At 34.4% G+C, this 14,154-nt stretch overlaps 1 protein-coding gene and 1 long non-coding RNA gene across 3 annotated transcripts in view; both read right to left on the minus strand.

The window, feature by feature from the left end:
• LOC137496650 (uncharacterized) overlaps window positions 1-14,154 on the minus strand; it is a 131,141-nt gene that overhangs the window by 75,156 nt on the left and 41,831 nt on the right. For both annotated transcript variants that reach the window (XR_015502561.1, XR_015502560.1), the window contains exons 5-6: window positions 4,885-5,044; window positions 2,809-2,893 (exon numbers count right to left, since the gene is read on the minus strand). This is a non-coding gene — a long non-coding RNA (uncharacterized LOC137496650). The remainder of the gene's footprint in view (window positions 1-2,808; window positions 2,894-4,884; window positions 5,045-14,154) is intronic.
• The window catches only part of LOC147841782 (uncharacterized), a 168,823-nt gene that overhangs the window by 44,796 nt on the left and 109,873 nt on the right, over window positions 1-14,154 (minus strand). The window lies entirely within an intron of this gene.

The raw sequence follows: 14,154 nt of genomic DNA on the forward strand, positions 1-14,154 counted from the left end.
GTCAAAATGTCATGGCAAAGACAAAGACAAGTTTTCATAAGCATGCCTAAAATCTCCTTCATGACATGTCATATGATGATTATGAAGGTGTCATGACAGTCTTATGAACACCCCTTCGGGTAAAGTGTTACCAAATGTGCATGGAAGAGCCAGGATAACATTTAAAAGTAGTCCAACAGTGGTTGTCTGACAGAAGAAAGTCATACATCAAGGATGGCTTGAGGGTGTAATTTATGAGGTCATTTTCAATTTTGGATGATTCCCAAAAAAGGTTGCCGTGTCAAGACTGGACATGTCCCATCATATAAAACATGCAAGTATGTTTGCAGTAAGTGGTCTAACCAGTTACAATTTGTGGCCGTACACATACAGTACTTTATTTAGAGACCATGGGCTCTGAACAAATCCAGAGAATCACTGGCAAATATCTAATCTTGAGAAAACTCTGCTCAGTATCACCACTTACATTCTACATAACAGGGAGATCAATATTATTTTACAAATACTTTATGAGTTACATTTATTCTGAACAGATATAAAAGCAATGCGAGATACACAGCGATCATGGCTTCCTTTTTGTTTCTTCTATTCATAATTTTTTGGAATATGTATCTTAACCATGTCACTAATTCATTCAAGTACCACTAAATGTCTGTCTTTTTGCAAAAGCAAATACATGAGAGGACAGGATCATGCAGAGAGTCTCATTTGTCAATTAGTTTGAGACTACAGCTAGAATTGATCAGCAGTTCAGGGTACAGGTTTTAGCATACAGTGTTTTAACCAATCTGTCATCAGTAGAAGGAATCAAAGGATTAGACTAACTTTTGCTAAAGTGCATGTTGTCTGCACAGAGAACTCTTTAAAAGTCCTCTTAGTTTTATATTATATATTATATACCGGATTTACGCAAAAAAAAAAAAGTTTGAGCTCTTAAAAAATCGTACATAGTGGCAAAAAAATACCTCATGGTATGTATTTGCCGCTCTCCAGAAATGTATATAGGGCTCTGTATTCAGAATGAGCCTGGGTTGGAAACATCATGTTTGTTGTCAAACTGGGGAGAGAGTGAACCCAACGTTTTTGCTTTTATCTTATTTGCTGGCTGTGGCTAGTTTTATGTGTGCACTTTCTAATTTGACAGCTTTTAAAGAATGGTTGAGTATTTCTCTGTCATGTAGAACAACATGATTAACATTATTTCTCAAAATGTTTTCTCCCATATAACTAATTCAATTACAGTGCATCCGGAAAGTATTTATAGCGCTTTATTTTTTCATGTTACAGCCTTATTCCAAAATGGATTAATTTTATTTATTTCCTCAAAATTCTACACACAATACTCCATAATGACAATGTGAAAAAATATTTTTTGCAAATTTATAAACTCTGTAAATGTCTTTGAATGGCCCAGCCAGAGCACAGACCAAAATCCTATTGAACATCTCTGAAGAGATCTGAAAATGGCTGTACACCGTCGCTTGACAACCTGATAGAGCTTGAAAGGTACTGCAAAGAGGAATAGGTAAAAATTCCCCAAAACAGGTGTGGCAAGCTTGTGGCTTTATATTCAAAAAGACTTAAGACTGTAATTGCTGCCAAAGGTGGATCAACAAAGTATTGAGCAAAGGCTGTGATTTCTTATGTACATGTGATTTTTTTTTAGGTTTTCTATTTTTTATAAATTTGCAACAATTAAAAAATTTTTTTTTTTTTCATCATGGGGTATTGTGTGTAGAATTTTGAGGAAATAAATTAATTTAATCCATTTTGGAATAAGGCTGTAACATAAAAAATGTGGAAAAAGTGAAGCACTATGAATATTTTCAGAATGCATTGTAAACTTCATAAACACTCAATTAATGAACCTTTAGCTTAAAAGAACAACTGTTAGTCGACTTTAAACATGGTCTTTTTTTTCTATTGTTTCATATGATGACTAAAAACAGTTCCAATTAACAATTATAATTGAACATTTCAGAACAGCACAGTAGTGTTTAGTTCCTGGATCTGATTTTGAACTAATAATTGAGTCAGTTATTCAATGATCTATTTACACAGACATAAAGTAATTTGCTTAATTTCTAAATGAATCAGCCAATCTTAACAAATCATTAGAGTGAATGATTCAACGACACAAAAACATCTTAATATGTCTTCAGTTAATCAACAGCCTCGAGCCTTCCGCATTTAATTACAATACACAATGAAAGAGACTGTTCACTCACTTTTGACGCTTTATTATTAATAATTGTTTACTCGCTCTTAATTATTTGTTCTTTTTTCAGAGATGGACAGGCATGATTTCAAAAATAATAATAATATCATTAACGAATAGAGCTTTGCAATATTCCTGAATTAAGCGCTTCATTAATTTATGTCTTTACGTTTCCACGAATAAAGGTATTTGATTATAAATGAATAGATGTTCATTATGAGTCAATGCGACGCTTCACATGTTCTCCTGTATAAGTGAAACTGAGATAAAAGCAGATCATTTAATGCTGTAGATGTTGCGTTGAGTAATTCAAGGAAAAGAGCTTTTCATTATGCAAGAATGCAAAATTATCATTATGCAAATCAATCTAGATTTAAATGAGCGCTCTTTTACCAACACGCTGTGGAGCAGAACATTACCGGAGCTGGAGGCTACCTATTTAAAACACAGTAGTGAAATCATTTAACTGAGCAATAGATTCAATTAACATCCGATCCGTTTGAGAGGATGCCAGTGTCGGACCACAATTAAATCTCATCGTCGTTCTCATTTTGAGTGAAGGATGGTGACAGCCATGTCTTTCTACTCACCGAAGTGGTGACTCGTCAACATCGGCACTTTTTTTTCCCTTTTCTTCTGAATGTGATCCAGACATCCTTCAGACTTGGCCATCGCCTGCATGGGATAAAAAGACATTATTTTATTATGAATCCATGGGTGTCAGATTTCATTTCATGGCTTAAATTTTGCAGATTAAGCCGTTAGAGATATTCCAGCGCATCTCATTAATATCTGAAAGCGGTAATGTGTAATTTGGGGTGGTAATCATTGAGATAATTTCTGCGAATGTATGCAGCAGTACAATTCAGGCTTAGGACGCTGCAGGACCCTTCTTATTTGACAATTAACTTATAATTCCAAACAGGGATTTGTCCCCTGTCCACGGTTTCTCAGACAGAAAAGAGACCCACGGGTGAAGAAGGGGGGGCCAGTTCCTTTTTGATATCGCACAGGGTGCTTTAAACTGGGGTCACAAGGGGTTTGCAAAAGTGTGAAAATATATCTAATCAAATAAGTTTATTATTAAATATATTGTACTGTCATTTATTTTATGACAGCATACTTATAAATATTTAATCTATGAAAGAAAATGCTGGGTTGTGTGTTTTAGAGGAATAAAATACAGATTTTAGGTCATAAATTACAAGATTTTAATTTTAACACAAAAAACTGAAATTGTGTTTTTTAATATATATTTTTTACAATAACACATAATGCAAAAAGTTTTTTAAAAATATATATGTATCTTTAAAAAAATTTATCGAAAGTATTTAGTGCAAAATCACATCAGAAATTTACATTGAGAAATACAATAATGTCCATCATTTATATTTTTCAAATCGTGACCCCCCACATAAAAACTATAATAAAAATAATACATTGTTATATATTATTATAACTACACACACCTAAAAATATTTTAATAATAACATAATATATTAACATGCAAAAATAACTTTAAAAATTATATTTAAAGCATTTTTTCGTATTTATTCGAATACATTTTAAAATATGTTTATAATAACAATATAAAATTAGTATTTTATGATAATGCATTCAAAAATAGCATATAAATGATGTGCCTATAATGTCGTTTTATAATAATAATTTTTAATAATTATTATTAATTATTATAATTATTTAATAATAATAATATTAATAATAATAAAAATAATAATAATATACATGTTTTCACCATAATACTACTATTATTATTATTATTATTATTATTATTATTATTATTGTTGTTATTATTATTGTTATTATTATTATTGATATTATTATTAGTATTGCTTATTATTAAGAATAAAAAAAATTCTGTTTCATTTTCACAAATGTTCATTTTGCCATATCTGTTAAGAACATTATGATATTTTACAATATTCTAAATTATATTAAATATATTGGCAGTGTGGTGGTGCAGTGGGTAGCACTGTCGCCTCACAGCAAAAAGCTTGCTGGTTCGAGCCTCGGCTGCATCAGTTGGCATTTCTGTGTGGAGTTTGCATGTTCTTTTATGTTTGTGTGTGCTTCCTCTGGGTGCTTCGGTTTCCCTCACAAGTCCAAAGACATGTGCTATAGGCGAATTGGGTATGCTAAATTGCCAGTAGTTTATGTGTGTGAATGGGAGTGTGTGGGTGTTTCACAGTAATGGGTTGCAGCTGAAAGGGCATCCACTGCATAAAACATGTGCTGGATAAGTTGGCGGTTCATTCCACTGTGGCAACCCCTGATTAATAAAGGGATTAAGCTGAAAAGTAAATGAATGAATGAATGAATGAATGTATATATACATATATTCAATTTCCTTTAAATATTTCATGTTTGTTTACAGGTGCTATTAACAAATTTGCATATAAAAGCTATATTTTAATCCATCTTTCTTAAAATACACATAATAGAACATGTATTTATACACACAGAAAAGTCCTTGAATGCATGAAAAACTCTTAAATCCCCTTGGTACAGCACACTTATTCAACATTCCCTGACATTCTAAAAATGTTGTCCTGTGCCCATGAAATTTGTGCCAGCACCTCAAAGGGCCTCATCACCGAACATGACACTCATCCAAACAAGCTACATTTGAATATTCGCACACCTACAGGCAAAATATCAGCTCTCCTCCCCAAACGTCTAGACCTCCAAACTTCACCTTCCTCTGCGGCTCGACCCTCGTTTGCATCGGGGCAAATTTCTCAGCCTGGCATCGCCTCCATGCTCAAACGTGAAGGACAGGAGGAAGGCCGCATGCTTGTAGGCCGTCTAAAGAGAAGCAAAAAGGCACATGAAATTAAAGATGATCATCCCGCTGTCAGAAACAGAGCACATTTCGGCCCCATAGAGTCCCCATAGAGACCCGTTATACGGCATATGCCTCTTGCCAATCAGAGCAGCCCCGAGCTCTATGGGATCACTGATGAAATATGGACAATGGCGTGCAAGGTGGGCACAAGGGGAGGCAGGCAACTTAATGAGGCAATTTCTCAGATAATAAGATTGGAAGATATGCTAATATTTCTACCTTAAGGAGATAATTATGATGTAGAAGATAGAATATTTTATCTTAAAGCGACAGTGCACTGGTCCCAGTCCTGATGCTAACGTGCAAGCTATTTTTATTTTTTTTAGCTTGATGTTTTTTTATGTGTGCTCTGGGACGGGTAGAAAAACAATGCTGGCGAGGCCATTTTTTTTTCTTTTTTTGTGCTTTCTTTGATCATGTTGATAGGGACTTTGTTTTGAATGTCCGCTTGAGACTTTAAAAGAAAGTATCAAGGCTTATATATATATATACAGTATTGACGTCATTTAGGAAACAATTATGGTAATGCAAAATTACATATACATTTTGATCCAAATATGTTTTAATTTTTAATTTCTACAAGATTTGATTCTTTTGTTAAAAATTTTAAAATACACGTGGTGTAATGAAAAGTGTTTAATTAATTATTTTTTTTTAATCATGTATTGATTTTCTTTTCGGCTTAGTCTCTTTATTAATCTGGGGTTGCCACAGCTTAATAAACCGTCAACTTACCCAGCATTTGTTTTATGCAGCCAATGCCCTTCCACCTGCAACCCATCACAGGAAAAAAAAAACATACACTCTTATTCACACACATACACTACAGACAATTTTCACCAATCCCAATTCTATTTTTGTACCCCTACCCCTTCCCCTTGGCCCTTGAAACAAAGTGTGAAGGGGAAGGGCTTCAAAATTTACTCCTAAGAAATGGGACACCTCTACAGCACCTGCACACGTCATCTTATGTCATCGCAATCTCTTGCTTCATATCAGATCAGACGATCACGACAGCTGTAGTTACAATATTCCAGTAGCGTAATTATTTTGGTATTTATCTTCAGGAATCACTGAAAGCATATATTATGTTATTATGATGATATAAAGTGGCAAGAAGATTGCAACTGTACTGTACATTTACACCATGGTCATATTTATATATGTAAACACACGAAAACAACATTAACATTATAAGGCACTGCAAAAAGGTCATTCCTAGCCACAAGACATTTCTGACAGGGTATTCGAGTGTCATCAAGTGACAGAATGTTGTGGGACTACTATACAGGAGTTATTATAGTAAGGGGAAGGTTAAGGGGTAGAATTGGGATTGGGCATCAGTTTACCCAATTCACCTAAAGCATGTCTTTAGACTTGTGGGGGAAATGGGAGCACCCGGGGAAACCCATGCGAACGCCTGGAGAACATGTAAACCCCACACAGAAATGCCAACTGTACCAGCCGAAGCTCAAACCAGTGACCTTCTTGCTGTGAGGTAACAGGGCTATCCACTGTGCCACCACACCACTCCTTTTTTTTTATTATTACGTGTTAATTATATTAAATTAATATATCTAATGAAATTAATAATTATTGTATTATTATGAAACATTAATATCATTGCCTTGGAATTATAAGGTTCTATCTGAATTCTAAATGATTTTGAGAAATTGAGCTTTAAAGTTTTTGCAATCCTTTCAGCAAACAATATGTGTGTAACAGTTATCTTTCATACATTAACATGACAGAGACTCTAAATGTTCTCTAAATATAAATGATCTAAATTTAAATAATCATTTTTATCTAAATTTGTAAAAAAAAAAAAAAAAACAAACAGTGTAAATGCAGATACAAAACCTTCTAATTCAAAAAAGTATTTTTCAGCTTGGAAATATAAGATTCTATCTGGCAGATCATTCACTGAAGCATTCCTTTTCAAGAAATACAATTAGTCTGCTTATTAATTTAATTTAAAAAAAAAAATAGTAGTGTAACAATATGTTGATGTTTGAAAAAGAAAAATTTAAGATAAATATTTTTCTAGTTGAAATCAGCCACACAAGACTGTGCTAAATATTTTGTAAAGTGCAGATGTTCATTTAATGTAATTAATATGGTGATATTTATTGTTGTAATTAAGACCCCTTGAATTTAATTATTTGCCCTTTAAGGCTTAATATCAAATTTAAAGATTTTAAAAGAAAAGAGACAGTGAGCAAAAGAATTGTTTAACAAAGTTTAATAAACACTGAAAAACATTTAACTGGGGGCGACTATGGCTCAGTGGTTAGCACTGTCACCTCACAGCAAGAAGGTCGCAGGTTTGAGTCTCAGCTGGGTCAGTTGGCATTTCTGTGTGGAGTTTGCATGTTCTCGCCATGTTCCTGTGTGTTTCCTCTGGGTGCTCCGGTTTCCCCCACAGTCCAAAAACATGCACTATAGGTGAATTAGATATGCATAAATGGATAAGTGAGTGTGGATGTTTCTCAATACTGGGTTGCAGCTGGAAAGGCATGCGCTGAGTAAAACATATAATGGATAAATTGTCGATTCATTCAGGTAAGGGCAACCCCTGATAAATAAAGAGACTAAGCCAAAGAAAAATCAATGAATGAAATGTTTTACTTACAATATATAAACAAAGAACAGTCCAGTGAAATAACAGAGTAAGTTGATCATGACTGATCCTGATTGGCTCATAGAAAGAATCTTATTGACCTTATGTCAAGGCCAGTAAACAGAAAAAACCCAAATGCAGGTGAAGACAATGATTTATTGTGGAAGGCAAAAATTCTAACAGATCAGTTCATTAGCCAGAATGCAAAATTGAAAAAAAAAAAATCTTCTAAAGGCAATTTCTCAGTCTCAAGGGAAAAATGCACAAAAACCTCAGTTCGACAAATGGGGAAAAAAATGCTCTTCAGCAAGCAGTCCTCTCAGCCTGATCAAGAAAGAACAAAAAATATTATAGTCCAAAAAAAATGAACAACAAAAAATGACAAAAAAATACTTGCAGACTTTGATGGAGGGGAAGAGAATGACTGGAAATAACCAGGAACAAAAAATAGACTGGCCAGTAGAAACAGAGGCAGGTGTAATTGTCAGAACCACGCCAGTGTCCAGGACATCAAAAACTCAGGCAGCACAAGAGCAAAAACTTCGAGCAAGCCAGGGACTACACAGAAAGGCTGGGAAGGTAGGGAGAGAGTCCTGGAGTCAAACAGAAAAAGGTTAACTAAAAACATTAAGTTTACCTATAGTTGATGTTGCAGGGTCAGAAGCAAACAACAATCTGGCACTGAACAGCAGAAACCCAGAGAATAAATAGGGGAGCTAATGAGGAGAAAATAAGCAAAGACAGGTGAAGCAAATCAACTAAAATTATGAGAACGAGGAGGTGGAGAGAAACAATCAGAAGCACAAACAAAGGAACATGTGGCTAATACAAACAGAACAGATAGAACCAGCCGATCAGCCAGGAGTCCTGACACCTTATTCTTCAATATTGGAAGTGCGCTCTTTTTTTTGCGATTGTTTCAGAATATCCAATTCAGTAGCCTGTGGGAGAAATGACTTGGAAAAAAAAAATGTCAAAAAACGGTCAAAGTACTTGCTCTACAAAAAAGTGTGTGCATGACTATACACAAAAAGTAGAATAATATCATAACAAAATATCAGTTTGCAACATCAAGCAGCAGAACGAGCTGTTTTACTCGTGAAAAATGAATGGAAGTTAATAAAACCAAAAATCTCAAGCCAAAAATATTCAAAAGGCTGCACCCACTCGCACATAAAGAATAAGGTCAATAAAGCCAACAAAGCTAGAGTTCAACTTTATAGATAAAACCTTTTTTGTTTTTTAAATAAAAAGTCTTTAAATGTAAACAACCTCATCAAAACACCCCATAATGTAAATAAATTGTCATTTAAAAAGAATATGTCGATAACTACATTTGTCAAATAGAACTTTATTATTCATATCTGATGATATGCCATAATAAAAAGAACACTTCCAGACAATAATTTTACCATGTTAAACGATATAAAAGATTATTGAATTGAATAAATGTGTTATATAGACATGATTATCCACAACCATAATAAAGAACCAAGTGTGCATCAGTGAACAAGTCACATGCATATTAACAAGGTGAAGTAGTCACATGACTGTTCTGAGGTCATTAATTGGTCATTGATCAGAGTGCCCACGCTAATACACATGAACATCATTTGCATTGCAAAGAGGTTATTTGGCCATTATCATATAAGGATGTAAGGTTGCTATATGGAAAACAATGGCCTGGGGCTTTGGAGTATCCCACAGTTTTCTGCTTATTTCATTGCTCTCTCTCTCTCTCTCTCTGTCTCTCTCTGTCTCTCTCTCTCTCTCTCTCAGAGGATACGGGCACCTCCAATTACAGCTAATAATAATGAGCTCCATTAGATAATTACTAGCTCAACTGCTCTGAAAAACTAGCTGATACATGTGGACGAGGACAAAGTTTCATTGGTAAAGTCTGTGAGTTCTGTCCCTGGACAGGGAAACTGGAGAAGTGAGCGGAGATGGTCATCGGGAAGTATATTTAACCACATGTCACCACTGAACAAAAGTAGGACACATCTGGAGGCTTCAAGCAGACCATCTACAGAATCCACATTTTGGCTTTCTGAGGATGGAGGAGTGATGAACACAATGTTCTCTAGTCATTGACTGCATCTCTAACTTTTCTGTGCTGTTAGGAATGAAGATTCAGTCTGAGATAGTATGAGGAGAGGAAAAGGAGCACTCAAAGGAAAATAAATGGGAGAAGTTTTAGTACTCAACATAGCACAGGTTAAAAAAAATGGTCCTTGAGAGAGTAACATTTTTGTAGGTAGTACTAATTGAAATTGTCTTGTTTTAAATTCTTAACACTACACACTATATAACTGTTCACTTCTGTTCATAACACTTCTGAGTGTTCATATAAGACTAATAATTGAATTTGGCATGTCATATTTACATTTAAGGCTTCTACACTAAAAAATCAACATAGACATAGACCCTTTATACATTTTTGGAAATCACTAATTATGTAGTGAGAAGTACATAAGACTAAATTTCGTCTTTAAAACGAACGCTTGGGGGCGGTATGGCGCCGTTCCTTTTCGCACTTACCAGCTACGGTGTAGATGGCTTTCCCGCTATCACCAGTTTGTCCAGTTAGCTCGCCATGTACGTTGGCGGACTTGAGACAGAGAGAGGAGCTGACCACGCTGACGAGGTTTGAGTCCAGCAAAGAATTGTTCCAGAAATTGGGTAAGACAAAAACAGAAGCCAAAAATAAAATACAGAAGTAAATAACAGGGTGAGATTGTGGTGAAATCTGAAAATGTGGTAAAAATCAGACAAGGGCTTTTCTTTTATTGGATTGCTTTTTAAAAGGTTGGGTTTAGAGAAGTGGGTGGGTGGGTCAATCAATGCTTGTGAAAACACTATTGGTTAGTTTTAGGGAAGGAGAAAATTGATCAGTCGTTCAGTCAGTCATTCAGCCAGTTGAGAGCGGCTTCTGGTGGACGTAGGCGAGAACAGCAGGCACGAGTGGCACTTAAAATTTGATATTTAAAAAAGCATACACAGCAGCCTCTGGTGGAGAAATTTACTTCTGAGATGTATTTGGTGCTCTCCAGAAATGTATATAGCGGTACATTTTCAGAATGAGCCTAGGTTGAAAAAAATGGTTCATTGCAAATTGTTGCAAACAATTTAAATAAGGTGAATCTAAAAAAAAAAAAAACAATTAAGTCATTGTATAAATTTAACCCATATAAAGTGTTTATAACCACATGCCTTAAAAAAGCATTATTGTAAATCCAATCAATATTCCAATAAATTTTTTTAAGATTTCAGAAATAAGCTTAGAATGTCATCATCATTCATAAAGTCATTACTATAAAAAATACTAAACTTTTTAGTAATATAGCCTATTATTGTGAATGGGTTACTAGACCACCCATGAAGGTGTATATTACTTTGTCCAGCCAGTGGGAGGGCAAAGTTTGTTCAATGTTAAAAGTATATATATTTTTTCATTTTAAAAACATGTCTGAAAAAAATTGTTTTTGCAACCAGAAAGTTTCATTTTTATAAGCAGAAAGTACACTGGAAAAAGTAGCATACGCTGAAGTGTATGCATTCAATTTAACCGCTATAGACATTCAATGTATGAGTACTTATTTTGTAATTTTAGTAACTTAATAAGTTGTTAAGAACTTTTAACACCGTTATAATGAAATACATACACATTGAGGTGAAATCAGGGTACTGGGTGATATATAAAAACAATTAAATTACAAAATTTAACAATGGTAAAAAAAATATCTCTATAGTTTTGAAAATTGGAAGGGACCCTTATTGGTTTTGTAGTGGTCTTTTTAACTACACTATCGCCTTAAACAATTGGTTCACCTAAAAATTCTAATTTTGGCTACACTGTTAGACCTTACCAGGGTTTTTTACAGTAGAATACTGGCAACACTGTTGCCAGCTACTCACTGTAAAAGTTTGGTTACAGTAAGTAACTGGCAACAGTGTTGCCAGTTAATTACTGTAACTGAACCATTACAGTGAGTGGCTGGCAACAGTGTTGCCAGTTTTCTACTGTAACTGAACCATTACAGTGAGTGGCTGGCAACAGTGTTGCCAGTTATTTACTGTAATAGAGCAGCAGTGGTAACTAACTGGAAACTGTGTAGAGTTAATTACTGTATTGTAGTGTTACAAATCACAGCATTATACTGCATACACATTAATAGTATGTCATATATAGTTATTGTAGTGTTACTAAAATTAATCAGTATTCTTAGCTGTTATTTAAAAATAGAAGGCATAACATTTTTTCAGACAAATTAATTTTATTGTTTTGGCACCAAACAAATAAATAACAGAAAATGTTTAACAAAATTAAGAAATCAGCAGATATAAATATTGTCTTACATATTACAGGTCTGCACAGTAAGGCTGCGGTCACACTAACGTTTAAGCATGTAATATTCTGCACTGCGAAGTTGAATTAAACAAAGCGAGTAGTGGAATTAAACAAAATAATTAGAAATTGAAAAAGCAAGCCAGAAAGGTCATGTTTTGATCTTTGATTGGTCTCAAGCAATCACATGATGTGATTTCGCATTCAGCGTTCTCCAAGCTTGGACTTTCCAATGCTGCGAATTGTGAAATTTGTCTCGTGAGCTATCATTCCAGGTCTGCAGTACTCAGATGCTTATGAATGGAAGTCTATAGGGAGAAAAGTGCAGTGTGACCGGGACTTTAAGCTGTAACTCTAATTAAACACACCTGATCAAACTAATTAAGGCTTGTTAGAAATCTACAGGTAATGTTGAAGCAGGGTGGGTTCTAAACTCTGCTGCGCTGCAGTCCTCCAGGAACTTGGAGTTTGACCCCATGGTATATAGCAGGGCTGCTCAATCCTGTTCCTGGAGATCTACGTTCCTGCAGATTTCAGTTGCTACCCATATCAAACACACCTGCCTGTAATTATCACGTGGTGTTCAGGTCCTAATTAATTGGTTTAGGTGTGTTTGATATGGATAGCAACTGAAATCTGCAGGAAGGTAGATCTCCAGGAACAGGATTAAGAACCCCTGGTATTAGCAATACTTTTAAAGCAACTGCCAACATTTATCACAATCACATATCCAATAAACACACACACACAAAGTGCTGCAGTGAAATGTGTTACTCTCTCCTCAATGCTGACCATGCAAAAAAAAAAAAAAAAACTGAACAGCAAAAAACACAAAATAAATATTTTAAATTTTAAAGTTTTAAATAATTAAAAACTGTGTCAAATCTCAATAAAAAGTTTAAAATAATTGTAGAAAACAAAAATAAAGTTGGCAACACTGAAAAACCAAAGGATAAAATATTTTACTATTATAATTATCTCATGACAACAAACTAGGTGGAAACAGCTCGGAAAAATACTTAGCAACAAACTCACAACCTGGGACTGGACAGGGGAGCTTTTGTGTGTGGATGGCTATGTGTATCATGTTTTTGTGATTCCCTGTGATGATGTGCACATGTTACCTTACTGAGATGATGGAATTTAATTTTGGCTTAGTTGCCAGAAAGATACATACAACTGTTAGCATCTGTACATTATGGCAGTGTGCAATATCCAATAAATACATATACTGTACTTAAAAGTAATGTAAGAAGTTATATGAGGAGAGGCTAACTAGCTAACAATGTAGCTTTCAAGTACACAGTTCAAGATAACAACAGTATAACTTAAAACACAGCCTTATTTTAGAAACCCTCAAAAACATTTGAACACATTTTACTTACTCATTGTAGATTCTTATTTAAAGCCTAATACATATCAGACTCTACATCTGAATTGATGGACATAGCATAGAGCACACTCAGCAGTAAACAAATCAAACACCTGGCTCCCTTAAAGGGCCGGCATTTTCTGAAAACTCTTTCTAACACCTTTGTGTTTAGAATAAGACGGACAGCCTGTGGGAGTGTGTGGTGATGCCTAAATCATTGTTTTTTACAGTTATTTACTACACAATCTACAGAGTAACAGTGCAGTTATACTAATTAAACACACCTGATCAAACTAAATCTAAAGGTAGTGTGTTGAAGCAGGGCTGGAACTAAATTCTGCTGGGCTGCGGCCCTTCAGGAGTTTGACATCCCTGGTACATAGCATATTTTCAAAGGAACTGCCTACATTTATCACAATCATGCACATATCATTGAAAAAAACAATAAAAATAAAAAAAAACTTCATCCAAAGCAAAAAATAAATAAATAAATAAATAATAATAATAATAAATAATCTGATCCACACGTTGTTCCAAACCTGTAGTAATACAAATAAATAAATAAATAAAATAACCTGATTAATACATTTATTTAGGAAAGCCTTTATACTATACTGTTAATGCCACTTTTACCTACTTCATTTGAAGTTTTCCAGACAAATTAATTGAGTCTCTGCAAAAATTTATGTACGTCCTGTTTAAGATATTTTTTTAAATAACACATTTTTAC

The sequence above is a fragment of the Danio rerio genome, chromosome 11 (assembly GCF_052040795.2).
Source record: "Danio rerio strain M-AB ecotype USA chromosome 11, GRCz13ab, whole genome shotgun sequence".
Taxonomy (NCBI): Eukaryota; Metazoa; Chordata; class Actinopteri; order Cypriniformes; family Danionidae; genus Danio; species Danio rerio.